The sequence below is a fragment of the Salvelinus alpinus genome, chromosome 28, assembly GCF_045679555.1.
Source record: "Salvelinus alpinus chromosome 28, SLU_Salpinus.1, whole genome shotgun sequence".
NCBI classification, from domain to species: Eukaryota; Metazoa; Chordata; class Actinopteri; order Salmoniformes; family Salmonidae; genus Salvelinus; species Salvelinus alpinus.
The window spans coordinates 9308894-9331306 of record NC_092113.1 but is presented as its reverse complement, the minus strand read 5'-3'; the positions used below and the strand labels follow the sequence as shown (position 1 = coordinate 9331306).

Sequence of the window (22413 nt, the reverse complement as noted above, 5' to 3'; positions counted from 1 at the left end):
AGCTGCTTCTCTTAAATACTGCTTAAATCTAGCATTGGCTGGGTTTCAGTAAAGACACATTCGGAGAATTGTGTTGAAGGTTTTTACTTTGACTTTTCCTTTTTAAAGGTCGCACCCGAAGCGAGAATAATACCCCTAAAACAACGAGCTACTTTTAAGCGTATAGAATGCATTACTGATTAAAGACAATCGGTAACAGGCAATCTGTCTCTACAAGAAACTTTTATTTACGGATGAGAAGACTTTATTTACGTTTCCGACCTTCGTAATAGCGGGTTCATCCAAGATTTGTATCAGAAACCAATCGCACTCTTAAGCGAGAACCATACACAGAGTAAAGAAGAACAATTCAGCTGCTTCTCTTAAATACAGGTTAAATCTAGCATTGACTGTGTATGTTTCAGTGAAGACATATTCTGAGAATTGTGGAATATGTTTTCACTTAGACTGGTCCTTTTTAAAGGGCTCGTCCGGGATTTGAACCCGGGACCTCTCGCACCCGAAGCGAGAATCATACCCCTAGACCAACGAGCCACTTTCTTGTGTATTTATGATGAAGAAGACATTATTTACATTACTGACCTTTGTAAAAGTGGGCTCATCCAAGATTTGTAGCAGACACCAATCGCAATCTAAGCGAGAATCATACACAGAGATAAAGGAGGCAATTTCAGCTGCTTCTCTTAAATACTGCTTAAATCTAGCATTGGCTGGGTTTCAGAAAAGACACATTCGGAGAATTGTGTTGAAGGTTTTTACTTTGACTTTTCCTTTTTAAAGGTCGCACCCGAAGCAAGAATAATACCCCTAAAACAACGAGCTACTTTTAAGCGTATAGAATGCATTACTGATTAAAGACAATCGGTAACAGGCAATCTGTCTCTACAAGAAACTTTTATTTACGGATGAGAAGACTTTATTTACGTTTCCGACGTTCGTAATAGCGGGTTCATCCAAGATTTCTATCAGAAACCAATCGCACTCTTAAGCGAGAACCATACACAGAGTAAAGAAGAACATTTCAGCTGCTTCTCTTAAATACAGGTTAAATCTAGCATTGACTGTGTATGTTCCAGTGAAGACACATTCTGAGAATTGGTTTTCACTTAGACTGGTCCTTTTTATAGGGCTCGTCCGGGATTTGAACCCAGGACCTCTCGCACCCGAAGCAAGAATCATACCCCTAGACCAACGAGCCACTTTCTTATTTATTTTTGATGAAGAAGACATTATTTACGTTTCCGACCTTCGTAATAGCGGGTTCATCCAAGATTTGTATCAGACACCAATCGCACTCTTAAGCGTGAACCATACACAGAGTAAAGAAGAACATTTCAGCTGCTTCTCTTAAATACAGCTTACATCTAGCATTGACTGTGTATGTTTCAGTGAAGACATATTCTGAGAATTGTGGAAAAGGTTTTCCCTCGGACTGGTCCTTTTTAAAGGGCTCGTCCGGGATTTGAACCCGGGACCTCTCACACCCGAAGCGAGAATCATACCCCTAGAACAACGAGCCACTTTCTTGTGTATTTTTGATGAAGAAGACATTTTTTACGTTCCTGACCTTTGTAAAAGTGGGCTCATCCAAGATTTGTAGCAGACACCAATCGCAATCTAAGCGAGAATCATACACAGAGATAAAGGAGGCAATTTCAGCTGCTTCTCTTAAATACTGCTTAAATCTAGCATTGGCTGGGTTTCAGTAAAGACACATTCGGAGAATTGTGTTGAAGGTTTTTACTTTGACGTTTCCTTTTTAAAGGTCGCACCCGAAGCGAGAATAATACCCCTAAAACAACGAGCTACTTTTAAGCGTATAGAATGCATTACTGATTAAAGACAATCGGTAACAGGCAATCTGTCTCCACAATAAACTTTTATTTACGGATGAGAAGACTTTATTTACGTTTCCGACCTTCGTAATAGTGGGTTCATCCAAGATTTGTATCAGAAACCAATCGCACTCTTAAGCGAGAATCATACACAGAGTAAAAGAAGAACATTTCAGAAGCTTCTCTTAAATACAGGTTAAATCTATCATTGACTGTGTATGTTTCAGTGAAGACACATTCTGAGAATTGGTTTTCACTTAGACTGGTCCTTTTTAAAGGGCTCGTCCGGGAATTGAACCCGGGACCTCTCGCACCCGAAGCAAGAATCATACCCCTAGACCAACGAGCCACTTTCTTATTTATTTTTGATGAAGAAGACATTATTTACGTTTCCGACCTTCGTAATAGCGGGTTCATCCAAGATTTGTATCAGACACCAATCGCACTCTTAAGCGTGAACCATACACAGAGTAAAGAAGAACATTTCAGCTGCTTCTCTTAAATACAGCTTACATCTAGCATTGACTGTGTATGTTTCAGTGAAGACATATTCTGAGAATTGTGGAATATGTGTTCACTTAGACTGGTCCTTTTTAAAGGGCTCGTCCGGGATTTGAACCCGGGACCTCTCGCACCCGAAGTGAGAATCATACCCCTAGACCAACGAGCCACTTTCTTGTGTATTTATGATGAAGAAGACATTATTTACATTCCTGACCTTTGTAAAAGTGGGCTCATCCAAGATTTGTAGCAAACACCAATCGCAATCTAAGCGAGAATCATACACAGAGATAAAGGAGGCAATTTCAGCTGCTTCTCTTAAATACTGCTTAAATCTAGCATTGGCTGGGTTTCAGTAAAGACACATTCGGAGAATTGTGTTGAAGGTTTTTACTTTGACTTTTCCTTTTTAAAGGTCGCACCCGAAGCGAGAATAATACCCCTAAAACAACGAGCTACTTTTAAGCGTATAGAATGCATTACTGATTAAAGACAATCGGTAACAGGCAATCTGTCTCTACAAGAAACTTTTATTTACGGATGAGAAGACTTTATTTATGTTTCCGACCTTCGTAATAGCGGGTTCATCCAAGATTTGTATCAGAAACCAATCGCACTCTTAAGCGAGAACCATACACAGAGTAAAGAAGAACAATTCAGCTGCTTCTCTTAAATACAGGTTAAATCTAGCATTGACTGTGTATGTTTCAGTGAAGACATATTCTGAGAATTGTGGAATATGTTTTCACTTAGACTGGTCCTTTTTAAAGGGCTCGTCCGGGATTTGAACCCGGGACCTCTCGCACCCGAAGCGAGAATCATACCCCTAGACCAACGAGCCACTTTCTTGTGTATTTATGATGAAGAAGACATTATTTACATTACTGACCTTTGTAAAAGTGGGCTCATCCAAGATTTGTAGCAGACACCAATCACAATCTAAGCGAGAATCATACACAGAGATAAAGGAGGCAATTTCAGCTGCTTCTCTTAAATACTGCTTAAATCTAGCATTGGCTGGGTTTCAGTAAAGACACATTCGGAGAATTGTGTTGAAGGTTTTTACTTTGACGTTTCCTTTTTAAAGGTCGCACCCGAAGCGAGAATAATACCCCTAAAACAACGAGCTACTTTTAAGCTTTTTAGATGCATTACTGATTAAAGACAATCGGTATTAGGCAATCTGTCTCCACAATAAACTTTTATTTACGGATGAGAAGACTTTATTTACGTTTCCGACCTTCGTAATAGTGGGTTCATCCAAGATTTGTATCAGAAACCAATCGCACTCTTAAGCGAGAATCATACACAGAGTAAAAGAAGAACATTTCAGAAGCTTCTCTTAAATACAGGCTAAATCTAGCATTGACTGTGTATGTTTCAGTGAAGACACATTCTGAGAATTGGTTTTCACTTAGACTGGTCCTTTTTAAAGGGCTCGTCCGGGATTTGAACCCGGGACCTCTCGCACCCGAAGCAAGAATCATACCCCTAGACCAACGAGCCACTTTCTTATTTATTTTTGATGAAGAAGACATTATTTACGTTTCCGACCTTCGTAATAGCGGGTTCATCCAAGATTTGTATCAGACACCAATCGCACTCTTAAGCGTGAACCATACACAGAGTAAAGAAGAACATTTCAGCTGCTTCTCTTAAATACAGGTTAAATCTAGCATTGACTGTGTATGTTTCAGTGAAGACATATTCTGAGAATTGTGGAATATGTTTTCACTTAGACTGGTCCTTTTTAAAGGGCTCGTCCGGGATTTGAACCCGGGACCTCTCGCACCCGAAGCGAGAATCATACCCCTAGACCAACGAGCCACTTTCTTGTGTATTTTTGATGAAGAAGACATTATTTACGTCCTGACCTTTGTAAAAGTGGGCTCATCCAAGATTTGTAGCAGACACCAATCGCAATCTAAGCTAGAATCATACACAGAGATAAAGGAGGCAATTTCAGCTGCTTCTCTTAAATACTGCTTAAATCTAGCATTGGCTGGGTTTCAGTAAAGACACATTCGGAGAATTGTGTTGAAGGTTTTTACTTTGACTTTTCCTTTTTAAAGGTCGCACCCGAAGCGAGAATAATACCCCTAAAACAACGAGCTACTTTTAAGCGTATAGAATGCATTACTGATTAAAGACAATCGGTAACAGGCAATCTGTCTCTACAAGAAACTTTTATTTACGGATGAGAAGACTTTATTTACGTTTCCGACCTTCGTAATAGCGGGTTCATCCAAGATTTGTATCAGACACCAATCGCACTCTTAAGCGTGAACCATACACAGAGTAAAGAAGAACATTTCAGCTGCTTCTCTTAAATACAGCTTACATCTAGCATTGACTGTGTATGTTTCAGTGAAGACATATTCTGAGAATTGTGGAATATGTGTTCACTTAGACTGGTCCTTTTTAAAGGGCTCGTCCGGGATTTGAACCCGGGACCTCTCGCACCCGAAGTGAGAATCATACCCCTAGACCAACGAGCCACTTTCTTGTGTATTTATGATGAAGAAGACATTATTTACATTCCTGACCTTTGTAAAAGTGGGCTCATCCAAGATTTGTAGCAAACACCAATCGCAATCTAAGCGAGAATCATACACAGAGATAAAGGAGGCAATTTCAGCTGCTTCTCTTAAATACTGCTTAAATCTAGCATTGGCTGGGTTTCAGTAAAGACACATTCGGAGAATTGTGTTGAAGGTTTTTACTTTGACTTTTCCTTTTTAAAGGTCGCACCCGAAGCGAGAATAAAACCCCTAAAACAACGAGCTACTTTTAAGCGTATAGAATGCATTACTGATTAAAGACAATCGGTAACAGGCAATCTGTCTCTACAAGAAACTTTTATTTACGGATGAGAAGACTTTATTTACGTTTCCGACCTTCGTAATAGCGGGTTCATCCAAGATTTGTATCAGAAACCAATCGCACTCTTAAGCGAGAACCATACACAGAGTAAAGAAGAACAATTCAGCTGCTTCTCTTAAATACAGGTTAAATCTAGCATTGACTGTGTATGTTTCAGTGAAGACATATTCTGAGAATTGTGGAATATGTTTTCACTTAGACTGGTCCTTTTTAAAGGGCTCGTCCGGGATTTGAACCCGGGACCTCTCGCACCCGAAGCGAGAATCATACCCCTAGACCAACGAGCCACTTTCTTGTGTATTTATGATGAAGAAGACATTATTTACATTCCTGACCTTTGTAAAAGTGGGCTCATCCAAGATTTGTAGCAGACACCAATCACAATCTAAGCGAGAATCATACACAGAGATAAAGGAGGCAATTTCAGCTGCTTCTCTTAAATACTGCTTAAATCTAGCATTGGCTGGGTTTCAGTAAAGACACATTCGGAGAATTGTGTTGAAGGTTTTTACTTTGACGTTTCCTTTTTAAAGGTCGCACCCGAAGCGAGAATAATACCCCTAAAACAACGAGCTACTTTTAAGCTTTTTAGATGCATTACTGATTAAAGACAATCGGTATTAGGCAATCTGTCTCCACAATAAACTTTTATTTACGGATGAGAAGACTTTATTTACGTTTCCGACCTTCGTAATAGTGGGTTCATCCAAGATTTGTATCAGAAACCAATCGCACTCTTAAGCGAGAATCATACACAGAGTAAAAGAAGAACATTTCAGAAGCTTCTCTTAAATACAGGCTAAATCTAGCATTGACTGTGTATGTTTCAGTGAAGACACATTCTGAGAATTGGTTTTCACTTAGACTGGTCCTTTTTAAAGGGCTCGTCCGGGATTTGAACCCGGGACCTCTCGCACCCGAAGCAAGAATCATACCCCTAGACCAACGAGCCACTTTCTTATTTATTTTTGATGAAGAAGACATTATTTACGTTTCCGACCTTCGTAATAGCGGGTTCATCCAAGATTTGTATCAGACACCAATCGCACTCTTAAGCGTGAACCATACACAGAGTAAAGAAGAACATTTCAGCTGCTTCTCTTAAATACAGGTTAAATCTAGCATTGACTGTGTATGTTTCAGTGAAGACATATTCTGAGAATTGTGGAATATGTTTTCACTTAGACTGGTCCTTTTTAAAGGGCTCGTCCGGGATTTGAACCCGGGACCTCTCGCACCCGAAGCAAGAATCATACCCCTAGACCAACGAGCCACTTTCTTATGTATTTTTGATGAAGAAGACATTATTTACGTCCTGACCTTTGTAAAAGTGGGCTCATCCAAGATTTGTAGCAGACACCAATCGCAATCTAAGCGAGAATCATACACAGAGATAAAGGAGGCAATTTCAGCTGCTTCTCTTAAATACTGCTTAAATCTAGCATTGGCTGGGTTTCAGTAAAGACACATTCGGAGAATTGTGTTGAAGGTTTTTACTTTGACTTTTCCTTTTTAAAGGTCGCACCCGAAGCGAGAATAATACCCCTAAAACAACGAGCTACTTTTAAGCGTATAGAATGCATTACTGATTAAAGACAATCGGTAACAGGCAATCTGTCTCTACAAGAAACTTTTATTTACGGATGAGAAGACTTTATTTACGTTTCCGACCTTCGTAATAGCGGGTTCATCCAAGATTTGTATCAGACACCAATCGCACTCTTAAGCGTGAACCATACACAGAGTAAAGAAGAACATTTCAGCTGCTTCTCTTAAATACAGCTTACATCTAGCATTGACTGTGTATGTTTCAGTGAAGACATATTCTGAGAATTGTGGAATATGTGTTCACTTAGACTGGTCCTTTTTAAAGGGCTCGTCCAGGATTTGAACCCGGGACCTCTCGCACCCGAAGTGAGAATCATACCCCTAGACCAACGAGCCACTTTCTTGTGTATTTATGATGAAGAAGACATTATTTACATTCCTGACCTTTGTAAAAGTGGGCTCATCCAAGATTTGTAGCAAACACCAATCGCAATCTAAGCGAGAATCATACACAGAGATAAAGGAGGCAATTTCAGCTGCTTCTCTTAAATACTGCTTAAATCTAGCATTGGCTGGGTTTCAGTAAAGACACATTCGGAGAATTGTGTTGAAGGTTTTTACTTTGACTTTTCCTTTTTAAAGGTCGCACCCGAAGCGAGAATAAAACCCCTAAAACAACGAGCTACTTTTAAGCGTATAGAATGCATTACTGATTAAAGACAATCGGTAACAGGCAATCTGTCTCTACAAGAAACTTTTATTTACGGATGAGAAGACTTTATTTACGTTTCCGACCTTCGTAATAGCGGGTTCATCCAAGATTTGTATCAGAAACCAATCGCACTCTTAAGCGAGAACCATACACAGAGTAAAGAAGAACAATTCAGCTGCTTCTCTTAAATACAGGTTAAATCTAGCATTGACTGTGTATGTTTCAGTGAAGACATATTCTGAGAATTGTGGAATATGTTTTCACTTAGACTGGTCCTTTTTAAAGGGCTCGTCCGGGATTTGAACCCGGGACCTCTCGCACCCGAAGCGAGAATCATACCCCTAGACCAACGAGCCACTTTCTTGTGTATTTATGATGAAGAAGACATTATTTACATTCCTGACCTTTGTAAAAGTGGGCTCATCCAAGATTTGTAGCAGACACCAATCACAATCTAAGCGAGAATCATACACAGAGATAAAGGAGGCAATTTCAGCTGCTTCTCTTAAATACTGCTTAAATCTAGCATTGGCTGGGTTTCAGTAAAGACACATTCGGAGAATTGTGTTGAAGGTTTTTACTTTGACGTTTCCTTTTTAAAGGTCGCACCCGAAGCGAGAATAATACCCCTAAAACAACGAGCTACTTTTAAGCTTTTTAGATGCATTACTGATTAAAGACAATCGGTATTAGGCAATCTGTCTCCACAATAAACTTTTATTTACGGATGAGAAGACTTTATTTACGTTTCCGACCTTCGTAATAGTGGGTTCATCCAAGATTTGTATCAGAAACCAATCGCACTCTTAAGCGAGAATCATACACAGAGTAAAAGAAGAACATTTCAGAAGCTTCTCTTAAATACAGGCTAAATCTAGCATTGACTGTGTATGTTTCAGTGAAGACACATTCTGAGAATTGGTTTTCACTTAGACTGGTCCTTTTTAAAGGGCTCGTCCGGGATTTGAACCCGGGACCTCTCGCACCCGAAGCAAGAATCATACCCCTAGACCAACGAGCCACTTTCTTATTTATTTTTGATGAAGAAGACATTATTTACGTTTCCGACCTTCGTAATAGCGGGTTCATCCAAGATTTGTATCAGACACCAATCGCACTCTTAAGCGTGAACCATACACAGAGTAAAGAAGAACATTTCAGCTGCTTCTCTTAAATACAGGTTAAATCTAGCATTGACTGTGTATGTTTCAGTGAAGACATATTCTGAGAATTGTGGAATATGTTTTCACTTAGACTGGTCCTTTTTAAAGGGCTCGTCCGGGATTTGAACCCGGGACCTCTCGCACCCGAAGCGAGAATCATACCCCTAGACCAACGAGCCACTTTCTTGTGTATTTTTGATGAAGAAGACATTATTTACGTCCTGACCTTTGTAAAAGTGGGCTCATCCAAGATTTGTAGCAGACACCAATCGCAATCTAAGCGAGAATCATACACAGAGATAAAGGAGGCAATTTCAGCTGCTTCTCTTAAATACTGCTTAAATCTAGCATTGGCTGGGTTTCAGTAAAGACACATTCGGAGAATTGTGTTGAAGGTTTTTACTTTGACTTTTCCTTTTTAAAGGTCGCACCCGAAGCGAGAATAATACCCCTAAAACAACGAGCTACTTTTAAGCGTATAGAATGCATTACTGATTAAAGACAATCGGTAACAGGCAATCTGTCTCTACAAGAAACTTTTATTTACGGATGAGAAGACTTTATTTACGTTTCCGACCTTCGTAATAGCGGGTTCATCCAAGATTTGTATCAGAAACCAATCGCACTCTTAAGCGAGAACCATACACAGAGTAAAGAAGAACAATTCAGCTGCTTCTCTTAAATACAGGTTAAATCTAGCATTGACTGTGTATGTTTCAGTGAAGACATATTCTGAGAATTGTGGAATATGTTTTCACTTACACTGGTCCTTTTTAAAGGGCTCGTCCGGGATTTGAACCCGGGACCTCTCGCACCCGAAGCGAGAATCATACCCCTAGACGAACGAGCCACTTTCTTGTGTATTTATGATGAAGAAGACATTATTTACATTCCTGACCTTTGTAAAAGTGGGCTCATCCAAGATTTGTAGCAGACACCAATCACAATCTAAGCGAGAATCATACACAGAGATAAAGGAGGCAATTTCAGCTGCTTCTCTTAAATACTGCTTAAATCTAGCATTGGCTGGGTTTCAGAAAAGACACATTCGGAGAATTGTGTTGAAGGTTTTTACTTTGACTTTTCCTTTTTAAAGGTCGCACCCGAAGCAAGAATAATACCCCTAAAACAACGAGCTACTTTTAAGCGTATAGAATGCATTACTGATTAAAGACAATCGATAACAGGCAATCTGTCTCTACAAGAAACTTTTATTTACGGATGAGAAGACTTTATTTACGTTTCCGACGTTCGTAATAGCGGGTTCATCCAAGATTTCTATCAGAAACCAATCGCACTCTTAAGCGAGAACCATACACAGAGTAAAGAAGAACATTTCAGCTGCTTCTCTTAAATACAGGTTAAATCTAGCATTGACTGTGTATGTTTCAGTGAAGACACATTCTGAGAATTGGTTTTCACTTAGACTGGTCCTTTTTATAGGGCTCGTCCGGGATTTGAACCCAGGACCTCTCGCACCCGAAGCAAGAATCATACCCCTAGACCAACGAGCCACTTTCTTATTTATTTTTGATGAAGAAGACATTATTTACGTTTCCGACCTTCGTAATAGCGGGTTCATCCAAGATTTGTATCAGACACCAATCGCACTCTTAAGCGTGAACCATACACAGAGTAAAGAAGAACATTTCAGCTGCTTCTCTTAAATACAGCTTACATCTAGCATTGACTGTGTATGTTTCAGTGAAGACATATTCTGAGAATTGTGGAAAAGGTTTTCCCTCGGACTGGTCCTTTTTAAAGGGCTCGTCCGGGATTTGAACCCGGGACCTCTCACACCCGAAGCGAGAATCATACCCCTAGAACAACGAGCCACTTTCTTGTGTATTTTTGATGAAGAAGACATTTTTTACGTTCCTGACCTTTGTAAAAGTGGGCTCATCCAAGATTTGTAGCAGACACCAATCGCAATCTAAGCGAGAATCATACACAGAGATAAAGGAGGCAATTTCAGCTGCTTCTCTTAAATACTGCTTAAATCTAGCATTGGCTGGGTTTCAGTAAAGACACATTCGGAGAATTGTGTTGAAGGTTTTTACTTTGACGTTTCCTTTTTAAAGGTCGCACCCGAAGCGAGAATAATACCCCTAAAACAACGAGCTACTTTTAAGCGTATAGAATGCATTACTGATTAAAGACAATCGGTAACAGGCAATCTGTCTCCACAATAAACTTTTATTTACGGATGAGAAGACTTTATTTACGTTTCCGACCTTCGTAATAGCGGGTTCATCCAAGATTTGTATCAGACACCAATCGCACTCTTAAGCGTGAACCATACACAGAGTAAAGAAGAACATTTCAGCTGCTTCTCTTAAATACAGGTTAAATCTAGCATTGACTGTGTATGTTTCAGTGAAGACATATTCTGAGAATTGTGGAATATGTTTTCACTTAGACTGGTCCTTTTTAAAGGGCTCGTCCGGGATTTGAACCCGGGACCTCTCGCACCCGAAGCGAGATTCATACCCCTAGAACAACGAGCCACTTTCTTGTGTATTTATGATGAAGAAGACATTATTTACATTCCTGACCTTTGTAAAAGTGGGCTCATCCAAGATTTGTAGCAGACACCAATCGCAATCTAAGCGAGAATCATACACAGAGATAAAGGAGGCAATTTCAGCTGCTTCTCTTAAATACTGCTTAAATCTAGCATTGGCTGGGTTTCAGTAAAGACACATTCGGAGAATTGTGTTGAAGGTTTTTACTTTGACGTTTCCTTTTTAAAGGTCGCACCCGAAGCGAGAATAATACCCCTAAAACAACGAGCTACTTTTAAGCGTATAGAATGCATTACTGATTAAAGACAATCGGTAACAGGCAATCTGTCTCCACAATAAACTTTTATTTACGGATGAGAAGACTTTATTTACGTTTCCGACCTTCGTAATAGCGGGTTCATCCAAGATTTGTATCAGAAACCAATCGCACTCTTAAGCGAGAACCATACACAGAGTAAAGAAGAACATTTCAGCTGCTTCTCTTAAATACAGCTTACATCTAGCATTGACTGTGTATGTTTCAGTGAAGACACATTCTGAGAATTGGTTTTCACTTAGACTGGTCCTTTTTAAAGGGCTCGTCCGGGATTTGAACCCGGGACCTCTCGCACCCGAAGCAAGAATCATACCCCTAGACCAACGAGCCACTTTCTTATTTATTTTTGATGAAGAAGACATTATTTACGTTTCCGACCTTCGTAATAGCGGGTTCATCCAAGATTTGTATCAGACACCAATCGCACTCTTAATCGTGAACCATACACAGAGTAAAGAAGAACATTTCAGCTGCTTCTCTTAAATACAGCTTACATCTAGCATTGACTGTGTGTGTTTCAGTGAAGACATATTCTGAGAATTGTGGAAAAGGTTTTCCCTCAGACTGGTCCTTTTTAAAGGGCACGTCCGGGATTTGAACCCGGGACCTCTCGCACCCGAAGCGAGAATCATACCGCTAGACCAACGAGCCACTTTCTTGTGTATTTTTGATGAAGAAGACATTTTTTACTTTCCTGACCTTTGTAAAAGTGGGCTCATCCAAGATTTGTAGCAGACACCAATCGCAATCTAAGCGAGAATCATACACAGAGATAAAGGAGGCAATTTCAGCTGCTTCTCTTAAATACTGCTTAAATCTAGCATTGGCTGTGTTTCAGTAAAGACACATTCGGAGAATTGTGTTGAAGGTTTTTACTTTGACTTTTCCTTTTTAAAGGTCGCACCCGAAGCGAGAATCATACCCCTAAAACAACGAGCCACTTTTAACCGTATAGAATGCATTACTGATTAAAGACAATGGGTAACAGGCAATCTGTCTCCACAAGAAACTTTTATTTACAGATGAGAAGACTTTATTTACGTTTCCGACCTTCGTAATAGCGGGTTCATCCAAGATTTGTATCAGACACCAATCGCACTCTTAAGCGTGAACCATACACAGAGTAAAGAAGAACATTTCAGCTGCTTCTCTTAAATACAGGTTAAATCTAGCATTGACTGTGTATGTTTCAGTGAAGACATATTCTGAGAATTGTGGAATATGTTTTCACTTAGACTGGTCCTTTTTAAAGGGCTCGTCCGGGATTTGAACCCGGGACCTCTCGCACCCGAAGCGAGATTCATACCCCTAGAACAACGAGCCACTTTCTTGTGTATTTATGATGAAGAAGACATTATTTACATTCCTGACCTTTGTAAAAGTGGGCTCATCCAAGATTTGTAGCAGACACCAATCGCAATCTAAGCGAGAATCATACACAGAGATAAAGGAGGCAATTTCAGCTGCTTCTCTTAAATACTGCTTAAATCTAGCATTGGCTGGGTTTCAGTAAAGACACATTCGGAGAATTGTGTTGAAGGTTTTTACTTTGACGTTTCCTTTTTAAAGGTCGCACCCGAAGCGAGAATAATACCCCTAAAACAACGAGCTACTTTTAAGCATATAGAATGCATTACTGATTAAAGACAATCGGTAACAGGCAATCTGTCTCCACAAGAAACTTTTATTTACGGATGAGAAGACTTTATTTACGTTTCCGACCTTCGTAATAGCGGGTTCATCCAAGATTTGTATCAGAAACCAATCGCACTCTTAAGCGAGAACCATACACAGAGTAAAGAAGAACATTTCAGCTGCTTCTCTTAAATACAGCTTACATCTAGCATTGACTGTGTATGTTTCAGTGAAGACACATTCTGAGAATTGGTTTTCACTTAGACTGGTCCTTTTTAAAGGGCTCGTCCGGGATTTGAACCCAGGACCTCTCGCACCCGAAGCAAGAATCATACCCCTAGACCAACGAGCCACTTTCTTAGTTATTTTTGATGAAGAAGACATTATTTATGTTTCCGACCTTCGTAATAGCGGGTTCATCCAAGATTTGTATCAGACACCAATCGCACTCTTAATCGTGAACCATACACAGAGTAAAGAAGAACATTTCATCTGCTTCTCTTAAATACAGCTTACATCTAGCATTGACTGTGTGTGTTTCAGTGAAGACATATTCTGAGAATTGTGGAAAAGGTTTTCCCTCGGACTGGTCCTTTTTAAAGGGCTCGTCCGGGATTTGAACCCGGGACCTCTCGCACCCGAAGCGAGAATCATACCGCTAGACCAACGAGCCACTTCCTTGTGTATTTTTGATGAAGAAGACATTTTTTACGTTCCTGACCTTTGTAAAAGTGGGCTCATCCAAGATTTGTAGCAGACACCAATCGCAATCTAAGCGAGAATCATACACAGAGATAAAGGAGGCAATTTCAGCTGCTTCTCTTAAATACTGCTTAAATCTAGCATTGGCTGTGTTTCAGTAAAGACACATTCGGAGAATTGTGTTGAAGGTTTTTACTTTGACTTTTCCTTTTTAAAGGTCGCACCCGAAGCGAGAATCATACCACTAAAACAACGAGCCACTTTTAACCGTATAGAATGCATTACTGATAAAAGACAATCGGTAACAGGCAATCTGTCTCCACAATAAACTTTTATTTACAGATGAGAAGACTTTATTTACGTTTCCGACCTTCGTAATAGCGGGTTCATCCAAGATTTGTATCAGAAACCAATCGCACTCTTAAGCGAGAACCATACACAGAGTAAAGAAGAACATTTCAGCTGCTTCTCTTAAATACAGGTTAAATCTAGCATTGACTGTGTATGTTTCAGTGAAGACACATTCTGAGAATTGGTTTTCACTTAGACTGGTCCTTTTTAAAGGGCTCGTCCGGGATTTGAACCCAGGACCTCTCGCACCCGAAGCAAGAATCATACCCCTAGACCAACGAGCCACTTACTTATTTATTTTTGATGAAGAAGACATTATTTACGTTTCCGACCTTCGTAATAGCGGGTTCATCCAAGATTTGTATCAGACACCAATCGCACTCTTAATCGTGAACCATACACAGAGTAAAGAAGAACATTTCAGCTGCTTCTCTTAAATACAGCTTACATCTAGCATTGACTGTGTGTGTTTCAGTGAAGACATATTCTGAGAATTGTGGAAAAGGTTTTCCCTCGGACTGGTCCTTTTTAAAGGGCTCGTCCGGGATTTGAACCCGGGACCTCTCGCACCCGAAGCGAGAATCATAGCGCTAGACCAACGAGCCACTTTCTTGTGTATTTTTGATGAAGAAGACATTTTTTACGTTCCTGACCTTTGTAAAAGTGGGCTCATCCAAGATTTGTAGTAGACACCAATCGCAATCTAAGCGAGAATCATACACAGAGATAAAGGAGGCAATTTCAGCTGCTTCTCTTAAATACTGCTTAAATCTAGCATTGGCTGTGTTTCAGTAAAGACACATTCGGAGAATTGTGTTGAAGGTTTTTACTTTGACTTTTCCTTTTTAAAGGTCGCACCCGAAGCGAGAATCATACCACTAAAACAACGAGTCACTTTTAACCGTATAGAATGCATTACTGATAAAAGACAATCGGTAACAGGCAATCTGTATCCACAATAAACTTTTATTTACAGATGAGAAGACTTTATTTACGTTTCCGACCTTCGTAATAGCGGGTTCATCCAAGATTTGTATCAGAAACCAATCGCACTCTTAAGCGAGAACCATACACAGAGTAAAGAAGAACATTTCAGCTGCTTCTCTTAAATACAGGTTAAATCTAGCATTGACTGTGTATGTTTCAGTGAAGACACATTCTGAGAATTGGTTTTCACTTAGACTGGTCCTTTTTAAAGGGCTCGTCCGGGATTTGAACCCGGGACCTCTCGCACCCGAAGCAAGAATCATACCCCTAGACCAACGAGCCACTTTCTTATTTATTTTTGATGAAGAAGACATTATTTACGTTTCCGACCTTCGTAATAGCGGGTTCATCCAAGATTTGTATCAGACACCAATCGCACTCTTAATCGTGAACCATACACAGAGTAAAGAAGAACATTTCAGCTGCTTCTCTTAAATACAGCTTACATCTAGCATTGACTGTGTGTGTTTCAGTGAAGACATATTCTGAGAATTGTGGAAAAGGTTTTCCCTCGGACTGGTCCTTTTTAAAGGGCTCGTCCGGGATTTGAACCCGGGACCTCTCGCACCCGAAGCGAGAATCATACCGCTAGACCAACGAGCCACTTTCTTGTGTATTTTTGATGAAGAAGACATTTTTTACGTTCCTGACCTTTGTAAAAGTGGGCTCATCCAAGATTTGTAGCAGACACCAATCGCAATCTAAGCGAGAATCATACACAGAGATAAAGGAGGCAATTTCAGCTGCTTCTCTTAAATACTGCTTAAATCTAGCATTGGCTGTGTTTCAGTAAAGACACATTCGGAGAATTGTGTTGAAGGTTTTTACTTTGACTTTTCCTTTTTAAAGGTCGCACCCGAAGCGAGAATCATACCACTAAAACAACGAGCCACTTTTAACCGTATAGAATGCATTACTGATAAAAGACAATCGGTAACAGGCAATCTGTCTCCACAATAAACTTTTATTTACAGATGAGAAGACTTTATTTACGTTTCCGACCTTCGTAATAGCGGGTTCATCCAAGATTTGTATCAGAAACCAATCGCACTCTTAAGCGAGAACCATACACAGAGTAAAGAAGAACATTTCAGCTGCTTCTCTTAAATACAGGTTAAATCTAGCATTGACTGTGTATGTTTCAGTGAAGACACATTCTGAGAATTGGTTTTCACTTAGACTGGTCCTTTTTAAAGGGCTCGTCTGGGATTTGAACCCGGGACCTCTCGCACCCGAAGCAAGAATCATACCCCTAGACCAACGAGCCACTTTCTTATTTATTTTTGATGAAGAAGACATTATTTACGTTTCCGACCTTCGTAATAGCGGGTTCATCCAAGATTTGTATCAGACACCAATCGCACTCTTAATCGTGAACCATACACAGAGTAAAGAAGAACATTTCAGCTGCTTCTCTTAAATACAGCTTACATCTAGCATTGACTGTGTGTGTTTCAGTGAAGACATATTCTGAGAATTGTGGAAAAGGTTTTCCCTCGGACTGGTCCTTTTTAAAGGGCTCGTCCGGGATTTGAACCCGGGACCTCTCGCACCCGAAGCGAGAATCATACCGCTAGACCAACGAGCCACTTTCTTGTGTATTTTTGATGAAGAAGACATTTTTTACGTTCCTGACCTTTGTAAAAGTGGGCTCATCCAAGATTTGTAGCAGACACCAATCGCAATCTAAGCGAGAATCATACACAGAGATAAAGGAGGCAATTTCAGCTGCTTCTCTTAAATACTGCTTAAATCTAGCATTGGCTGTGTTTCAGTAAAGACACATTCGGAGAATTGTGTTGAAGGTTTTTACTTTGACTTTTCCTTTTTAAAGGTCGCACCCGAAGCGAGAATCATACCACTAAAACAACGAGCCACTTTTAACCGTATAGAATGCATTACTGATAAAAGACAATCGGTAACAGGCAATCTGTCTCCACAATAAACTTTTATTTACAGATGAGAAGACTTTATTTACGTTTCCGACCTTCGTAATAGCGGGTTCATCCAAGATTTGTATCAGAAACCAATCGCACTCTTAAGCGAGAACCATACACAGAGTAAAGAAGAACATTTCAGCTGCTTCTCTTAAATACAGGTTAAATCTAGCATTGACTGTGTATGTTTCAGTGAAGACACATTCTGAGAATTGGTTTTCACTTAGACTGGTCCTTTTTAAAGGGCTCGTCCGGGATTTGAACCCGGGACCTCTCGCACCCGAAGCAAGAATCATACCCCTAGACCAACGAGCCACTTTCTTATTTATTTTTGATGAAGAAGACATTATTTACGTTTCCGACCTTCGTAATAGCGGGTTCATCCAAGATTTGTATCAGACACCAATCGCACTCTTAAGCGTGAACCATACACAGAGATAAAGCAGGCAATTTCAGCTGCTTCTCTTAAATACTGCTTAAATCTAGCATTGGCTGTGTTTCAGTAAAGACACATTCGGAGAATTGTGTTGAAGGTTTTTACTTTGACTTTTCCTTTTTAAAGTTCGCACCCGAAGCGAGAATCATACCCCTAAAACAACGAGCCACTTTTAACCGTATAGAATGCATTACTGATTAAAGACAATGGGTAACAGGCAATCTGTCTCCACAAGAAACTTTTATTTACAGATGAGAAGACTTTATTTACGTTTCCGACCTTCGTAATAGCGGGTTCATCCAAGATTTGTATCAGAAACCAATCGCACTCTTAAGCGAGAATCATACACAGAGTAAAAGAAGAACATTTCAGAAGCTTCTCTTAAATACAGCTTAAATCTAGCACTGACAGTGTATGTTTCAGTGAAGACATATTCTGAGAATTGTGGAAAAGGTTTTCCCTCGGACTGGTCCTTTTTAAAGGGCTCGTCCGGGATTTGAACCCGGGACCTCTCGCACCCGAAGCGAGAATCATACCCCTAGACCAACGAGCCACTTTCTTGTGTATTTTTGATGAAGAAGACATTTTTTACGTTCCTGACCTTTGTAAAAGTGGGCTCATCCAAGATTTGTAGCAGACACCAATCGCAATCTAAGCGAGAATCATACACAGAGATAAAGGAGGCAATTTCAGCTGCTTCTCTTAAATACTGCTTAAATCTAGCATTGGCTGTGTTTCAGTAAAGACACATTCGGAGAATTGTGTTGAAGGTTTTTACTTTGACTTTTCCTTTTTAAAGGTCGCACCCGAAGCGAGAATCATACCACTAAAACAACGAGCCACTTTTAACCGTATAGAATGCATTACTGATAAAAGACAATCGGTAACAGGCAATCTGTCTCCACAATAAACTTTTATTTACAGATGAGAAGACTTTATTTACGTTTCCGACCTTCGTAATAGCGGGTTCATCCAAGATTTGTATCAGAAACCAATCGCACTCTTAAGCGAGAACCATACACAGAGAAAAGAAGAACATTTCAGCTGCTTCTCTTAAATACAGGTTAAATCTAGCATTGACTGTGTATGTTTCAGTGAAGACACATTCTGAGAATTGGTTTTCACTTAGACTGGTCCTTTTTAAAGGGCTCGTCCGGGATTTGAACCCGGGACCTCTCGCACCCGAAGCAAGAATCATACCCCTAGACCAACGAGCCACTTTCTTATTTATTTTTGATGAAGAAGACATTATTTACGTTTCCGACCTTCGTAATAGCAGGTTCATCCAAGATTTGTATCAGACACCAATAGCACTCTTAAGCGTGAACCATACACAGAGTAAAGAAGAACATTTCAGCTGCTTCTCTTAAATACAGGTTAAGTCTAGCATTGACTGTGTATGTTTCAGTGAAGACATATTCTGAGAATTGTGGAATATGTGTTCACTTAGACTAGTCCTTTTTAAAGGGCTCGTCCGGGATTTGAACCCGGGACCTCTCGCACCCAAAGCGAGAATCATACCCCTAGACCAACGAGCCACTTTCTTGTGTATTTATGATGAAGAAGACATTATTTACATTCCTGACCTTTGTAAAAGTGGGCTCATCCAAGATTTGTAGCAGACACTGTAGTAGTAACATAAGGCAACTGGATGCTAATGGTAGAAGAGACATATAGTCTGACAATTCCAATAAGACACATACCAGAGAAATATGCCTAGGACAATTAGACACATGGTCTGCTGACCTGACACTAATGAAAGGGAGAGAACACATGGTCTGCTGACCTGACACTAATGATAAAGAGATTCATAGTCAGCTGCTTCTAAACAGAGGTTTATAAGACAGAATCTGCTGATTCCAATAAAGGCAAACAAAACAAAGAGTACATTGACACATTATGCTGACACACTAAAGATAGAGGGATCCATAGTCAGCTGCTTCTAAAAAGAAGGCCTATAGGGCTGAATCTGCTGATTCCAATAAAGGCAAACAAAACAAAGAGTACATTGACACATTATGCTGACACACTAGGATGGAGGGTCCGGCCACCATTGTAGTCTAGCTGAGAGCAGATGTGGGCGTTATTGGGCGTGAACAAGCGGGAAGCTTGAACTAGAGGATAGTGGTGGCGAATGACTTGAGAAGGGAGACTTCATTTGCATAAGGGATGGACATAGTGCTATGTGTGTATAAATATAGGAGCTAAGGCTCTGGGAAAGGGGGGGTTCCGCGGTGTGTGTTCCACGGTGTGTGTGCCGCGGGGTGTGTTCCGCGGACATTCCAGATTGTGATACAATTTGTATTAAAAATCTTATTTGAGTTCACAAAGTTCTTGTAAGAGTTATATTTGAAGTGATTTTCTACGACATAATTTGGCGAGCTGAGCCAGGAGGGACAGGGACTGAGGAATGGCGTTCAGGGCTGGAGATAGTGTCTTTGGACATTCTGGCAAACAAGGGTGGCCGCCCAACTAGACGGTAAGCAAGTTCTTACAATAGTTGAAATGTTTGTGTAAGATTGCTTCAGAGATACTGTCTCAGCGAGAGGAGCGCCACGTAAGTCTCTCTTTCAAATTTCCTAAAATGAAACCAGTAAATACAAAATAACTTTTAAATTCAATGAATGTGCATGTATGTGTAATTTGGGGAATTGTATTAAATATAAATGTATGTGCATGTATAGAGACTGAGTGAATAGGTGCTGTGAACTTTGCTTGTGTTAGATGTAGAGTGAGCATGCATGCGCTCGTTCTGATCAGACCGTTCGAATGTGTAGCTTAAATGATGCGCTTGTTTGCGCCATCTGGCTGAGATGGCTGGCTATAATGTGGGACAGCCCATACGGTAAAAACAGATAATGTAGGTAGAAAATCCTGTAATACCTCTTCAATAAAATTAGTAGAAGGAACGCTTGGACAGGTTACTTATGGATGCGGCTCTAAAAAGAGAGAGCTGCATAAATAAGTATGTAGGAAGCCATGATACCGCTCTTTAAAAAAGGAACATTTTTGAAGAGGTCTGCTTGGGTGGGATATTTACCGCAGAATGATCTGTGGATGGATATTTAGTAAATAAATACTTCATGGCTACCGCCCCAGAACGGGGGACTGAACGGATGAATATTTAGGACGCAGGAAAAACGTTAGCCCGATTGTGCGGCGTTCAACTGCAAAAGTAGCTTATAAATATTAGGTTGTAGGAAAAACGTTAGCCCGATTGTGCGGCGTTCAACTGCAAAAGTAGCTTATAAACAGTAGGTTGTAGGAAAACGTTAGCCCGATTGTGCGGCGTTCAACTGCAAAAGTAGCTTATACAGTCAAAGCATAAAACAGTAGGTTGTAGGAAAACGTTAGCCCGATTGTGCGGCGTTCAACTGCAAAAGTAGCTTATACAGTCAAAGCATAAAACAGTAGGTTGTAGGAAAACGTTAGCCCGATTGTGCGGCGTTCAACTGCAAAAGTAGCTTATACAGTCAAAGCATAAAACAGTAGGTTGTAGGAAAACGTTAGCCCGATTGTGCGGCGTTCAACTGCAAAAGTAACTTATACGGTCAAAGCATAAATCAGTAGGTTGTAGGAAAACGTTAGCCCGATTGTGCGGCGTTCAACTGCAAAAGTAACTTATACGGTCAAAACATAAATCAGTAGTTAAATAAATATTAATAGTTACCGCTTTGAAAGAAGGACTGAACGGATGAAATATTTAGAAGGCAGGAAGAACGTTAGCCCGATTGTGCGACGTTCAACTGCAAAAGTAGCTTATACGGTCAAAGCATAAATCAGTAGGTTGTAGGAAAACGTTAGCCCGATTGTGCGGCGTTCAACTGCAAAAGTAACTTATACGGTCAAAACATAAATCAGTAGTTAAATAAATATTCATAGTTTCCGCTCTGAAAGGAGGACTGTATGAGTGAAGTAGTAGGTGCAGGAAAAACGTTGGCCCGATTGTGCGGCGTTCAAATGCAAAAGAAATCCTGCGAATAAAAAACCGCTCTGTCTAGCTACCAGGGTTTGGTAATTCAGTGGGTCACGCTACAATACTACTCTAATAATAGAAGAGAAGATAAGTATTGGGGGTTGAATAGGATATGAGGACAAGCTGATCCGATTAGACAGTAGTCTCGTCATATTGTAGAAGTCTAGGCTTATGTAGGAGGAAGTGAATTAAGTCAATGAAGAAAGACTGAGTTGTTTTGAGGTAAAAACAAAGGGATTGAATGAACGGATGAAACATAAAAGGATGAATGAAAATGTTGTAAGAAATGAGTGGATCTGTGTAAAGATAGAACATTAGGAAGAAAGATAGGACAGGTTGTGTGCGTGTAGGCAGAGCGTCCTGAAGAGGGTGCGCGCAGCCTTCCTGTGACAGAGTAGAACGTAAAGAAAGGGTGCCTCTAAATACTAAGATAGAGGGAACGAAATTAAGAAACATCGAAGTAAAATAAGTTGTAATCAAGGATAAAAACACTGATGTGATAAAGTAATAAGCGACCATAGTAGAATTACTAAAAACGGTGTCAAAACAAATAATAAATAAAAATACTTAAAAAGGCGTTAACCGAATAGTATAAATACGGATAGAAAAGTGTGTAACAAAACAGAAAGTAGAATCGTTGATAAAATGAAATTGTACTATAAAGTTAAAAACGAATCTAGGTTAGTTAAGATAAATAGTGATAAATAGTGAAATTCAGGACAGATTAAGGATTCACGAACGGTGTAACAAAGGAAGAGGAAAAAACGGGCCGTCGATCACTCTGTGTCTACAGAAGCTACGGTCTAAAAATAGCCTGAAGGACAGAGACCAGAATATGAGAGGTTGGTTTCACTAAAACCGTGAATCAGGAATTAAACAGTAAAATGGGATAAAAGACAATGAAAC

General features: G+C 40.1%; 31 non-coding genes across 31 annotated transcripts; all 31 read right to left on the bottom strand.

Moving 5' to 3' along the window:
• Nucleotides 1-462: 462 nt before the first annotated feature.
• trnap-cgg (transfer RNA proline (anticodon CGG)) lies at nt 463-534 on the bottom strand. Its single transcript has one exon. It is a non-coding gene; the product is annotated as a tRNA-Pro (tRNA).
• Nucleotides 535-1126: 592 nt separating this feature from the next.
• trnap-cgg (transfer RNA proline (anticodon CGG)) lies at nt 1127-1198 on the bottom strand. The gene has a single exon. It is a non-coding gene; the product is annotated as a tRNA-Pro (tRNA).
• Nucleotides 1199-2112: 914 nt separating this feature from the next.
• Nucleotides 2113-2184, bottom strand: trnap-cgg (transfer RNA proline (anticodon CGG)). Its single transcript has one exon. It is a non-coding gene; the product is annotated as a tRNA-Pro (tRNA).
• Nucleotides 2185-2433: 249 nt separating this feature from the next.
• Nucleotides 2434-2505, bottom strand: trnap-cgg (transfer RNA proline (anticodon CGG)). Its single transcript has one exon. It is a non-coding gene; the product is annotated as a tRNA-Pro (tRNA).
• A 600-nt stretch (nt 2506-3105) lies between these two features.
• trnap-cgg (transfer RNA proline (anticodon CGG)) lies at nt 3106-3177 on the bottom strand. The gene has a single exon. It is a non-coding gene; the product is annotated as a tRNA-Pro (tRNA).
• Nucleotides 3178-3770: 593 nt separating this feature from the next.
• On the bottom strand, nt 3771-3842 carry trnap-cgg (transfer RNA proline (anticodon CGG)). Its single transcript has one exon. It is a non-coding gene; the product is annotated as a tRNA-Pro (tRNA).
• A 249-nt stretch (nt 3843-4091) lies between these two features.
• Nucleotides 4092-4163, bottom strand: trnap-cgg (transfer RNA proline (anticodon CGG)). The gene has a single exon. It is a non-coding gene; the product is annotated as a tRNA-Pro (tRNA).
• Nucleotides 4164-4762: 599 nt separating this feature from the next.
• On the bottom strand, nt 4763-4834 carry trnap-cgg (transfer RNA proline (anticodon CGG)). The gene has a single exon. It is a non-coding gene; the product is annotated as a tRNA-Pro (tRNA).
• A 600-nt stretch (nt 4835-5434) lies between these two features.
• Nucleotides 5435-5506, bottom strand: trnap-cgg (transfer RNA proline (anticodon CGG)). Its single transcript has one exon. It is a non-coding gene; the product is annotated as a tRNA-Pro (tRNA).
• Nucleotides 5507-6099: 593 nt separating this feature from the next.
• trnap-cgg (transfer RNA proline (anticodon CGG)) lies at nt 6100-6171 on the bottom strand. The gene has a single exon. It is a non-coding gene; the product is annotated as a tRNA-Pro (tRNA).
• A 249-nt stretch (nt 6172-6420) lies between these two features.
• On the bottom strand, nt 6421-6492 carry trnap-cgg (transfer RNA proline (anticodon CGG)). Its single transcript has one exon. It is a non-coding gene; the product is annotated as a tRNA-Pro (tRNA).
• A 1271-nt stretch (nt 6493-7763) lies between these two features.
• trnap-cgg (transfer RNA proline (anticodon CGG)) lies at nt 7764-7835 on the bottom strand. The gene has a single exon. It is a non-coding gene; the product is annotated as a tRNA-Pro (tRNA).
• A 593-nt stretch (nt 7836-8428) lies between these two features.
• Nucleotides 8429-8500, bottom strand: trnap-cgg (transfer RNA proline (anticodon CGG)). The gene has a single exon. It is a non-coding gene; the product is annotated as a tRNA-Pro (tRNA).
• Nucleotides 8501-8749: 249 nt separating this feature from the next.
• On the bottom strand, nt 8750-8821 carry trnap-cgg (transfer RNA proline (anticodon CGG)). The gene has a single exon. It is a non-coding gene; the product is annotated as a tRNA-Pro (tRNA).
• A 599-nt stretch (nt 8822-9420) lies between these two features.
• trnap-cgg (transfer RNA proline (anticodon CGG)) lies at nt 9421-9492 on the bottom strand. Its single transcript has one exon. It is a non-coding gene; the product is annotated as a tRNA-Pro (tRNA).
• A 592-nt stretch (nt 9493-10084) lies between these two features.
• On the bottom strand, nt 10085-10156 carry trnap-cgg (transfer RNA proline (anticodon CGG)). The gene has a single exon. It is a non-coding gene; the product is annotated as a tRNA-Pro (tRNA).
• Nucleotides 10157-11077: 921 nt separating this feature from the next.
• On the bottom strand, nt 11078-11149 carry trnap-cgg (transfer RNA proline (anticodon CGG)). The gene has a single exon. It is a non-coding gene; the product is annotated as a tRNA-Pro (tRNA).
• A 592-nt stretch (nt 11150-11741) lies between these two features.
• On the bottom strand, nt 11742-11813 carry trnap-cgg (transfer RNA proline (anticodon CGG)). Its single transcript has one exon. It is a non-coding gene; the product is annotated as a tRNA-Pro (tRNA).
• Nucleotides 11814-12062: 249 nt separating this feature from the next.
• trnap-cgg (transfer RNA proline (anticodon CGG)) lies at nt 12063-12134 on the bottom strand. Its single transcript has one exon. It is a non-coding gene; the product is annotated as a tRNA-Pro (tRNA).
• A 600-nt stretch (nt 12135-12734) lies between these two features.
• trnap-cgg (transfer RNA proline (anticodon CGG)) lies at nt 12735-12806 on the bottom strand. Its single transcript has one exon. It is a non-coding gene; the product is annotated as a tRNA-Pro (tRNA).
• Nucleotides 12807-13398: 592 nt separating this feature from the next.
• trnap-cgg (transfer RNA proline (anticodon CGG)) lies at nt 13399-13470 on the bottom strand. Its single transcript has one exon. It is a non-coding gene; the product is annotated as a tRNA-Pro (tRNA).
• A 249-nt stretch (nt 13471-13719) lies between these two features.
• On the bottom strand, nt 13720-13791 carry trnap-cgg (transfer RNA proline (anticodon CGG)). Its single transcript has one exon. It is a non-coding gene; the product is annotated as a tRNA-Pro (tRNA).
• Nucleotides 13792-14383: 592 nt separating this feature from the next.
• On the bottom strand, nt 14384-14455 carry trnap-cgg (transfer RNA proline (anticodon CGG)). The gene has a single exon. It is a non-coding gene; the product is annotated as a tRNA-Pro (tRNA).
• Nucleotides 14456-14704: 249 nt separating this feature from the next.
• trnap-cgg (transfer RNA proline (anticodon CGG)) lies at nt 14705-14776 on the bottom strand. Its single transcript has one exon. It is a non-coding gene; the product is annotated as a tRNA-Pro (tRNA).
• A 592-nt stretch (nt 14777-15368) lies between these two features.
• On the bottom strand, nt 15369-15440 carry trnap-cgg (transfer RNA proline (anticodon CGG)). Its single transcript has one exon. It is a non-coding gene; the product is annotated as a tRNA-Pro (tRNA).
• Nucleotides 15441-15689: 249 nt separating this feature from the next.
• On the bottom strand, nt 15690-15761 carry trnap-cgg (transfer RNA proline (anticodon CGG)). The gene has a single exon. It is a non-coding gene; the product is annotated as a tRNA-Pro (tRNA).
• A 913-nt stretch (nt 15762-16674) lies between these two features.
• Nucleotides 16675-16746, bottom strand: trnap-cgg (transfer RNA proline (anticodon CGG)). Its single transcript has one exon. It is a non-coding gene; the product is annotated as a tRNA-Pro (tRNA).
• A 592-nt stretch (nt 16747-17338) lies between these two features.
• trnap-cgg (transfer RNA proline (anticodon CGG)) lies at nt 17339-17410 on the bottom strand. Its single transcript has one exon. It is a non-coding gene; the product is annotated as a tRNA-Pro (tRNA).
• Nucleotides 17411-18012: 602 nt separating this feature from the next.
• Nucleotides 18013-18084, bottom strand: trnap-cgg (transfer RNA proline (anticodon CGG)). The gene has a single exon. It is a non-coding gene; the product is annotated as a tRNA-Pro (tRNA).
• A 592-nt stretch (nt 18085-18676) lies between these two features.
• Nucleotides 18677-18748, bottom strand: trnap-cgg (transfer RNA proline (anticodon CGG)). The gene has a single exon. It is a non-coding gene; the product is annotated as a tRNA-Pro (tRNA).
• Nucleotides 18749-18997: 249 nt separating this feature from the next.
• On the bottom strand, nt 18998-19069 carry trnap-ugg (transfer RNA proline (anticodon UGG)). Its single transcript has one exon. It is a non-coding gene; the product is annotated as a tRNA-Pro (tRNA).
• Between the last annotated feature and the right edge of the window lie 3344 nt (nt 19070-22413).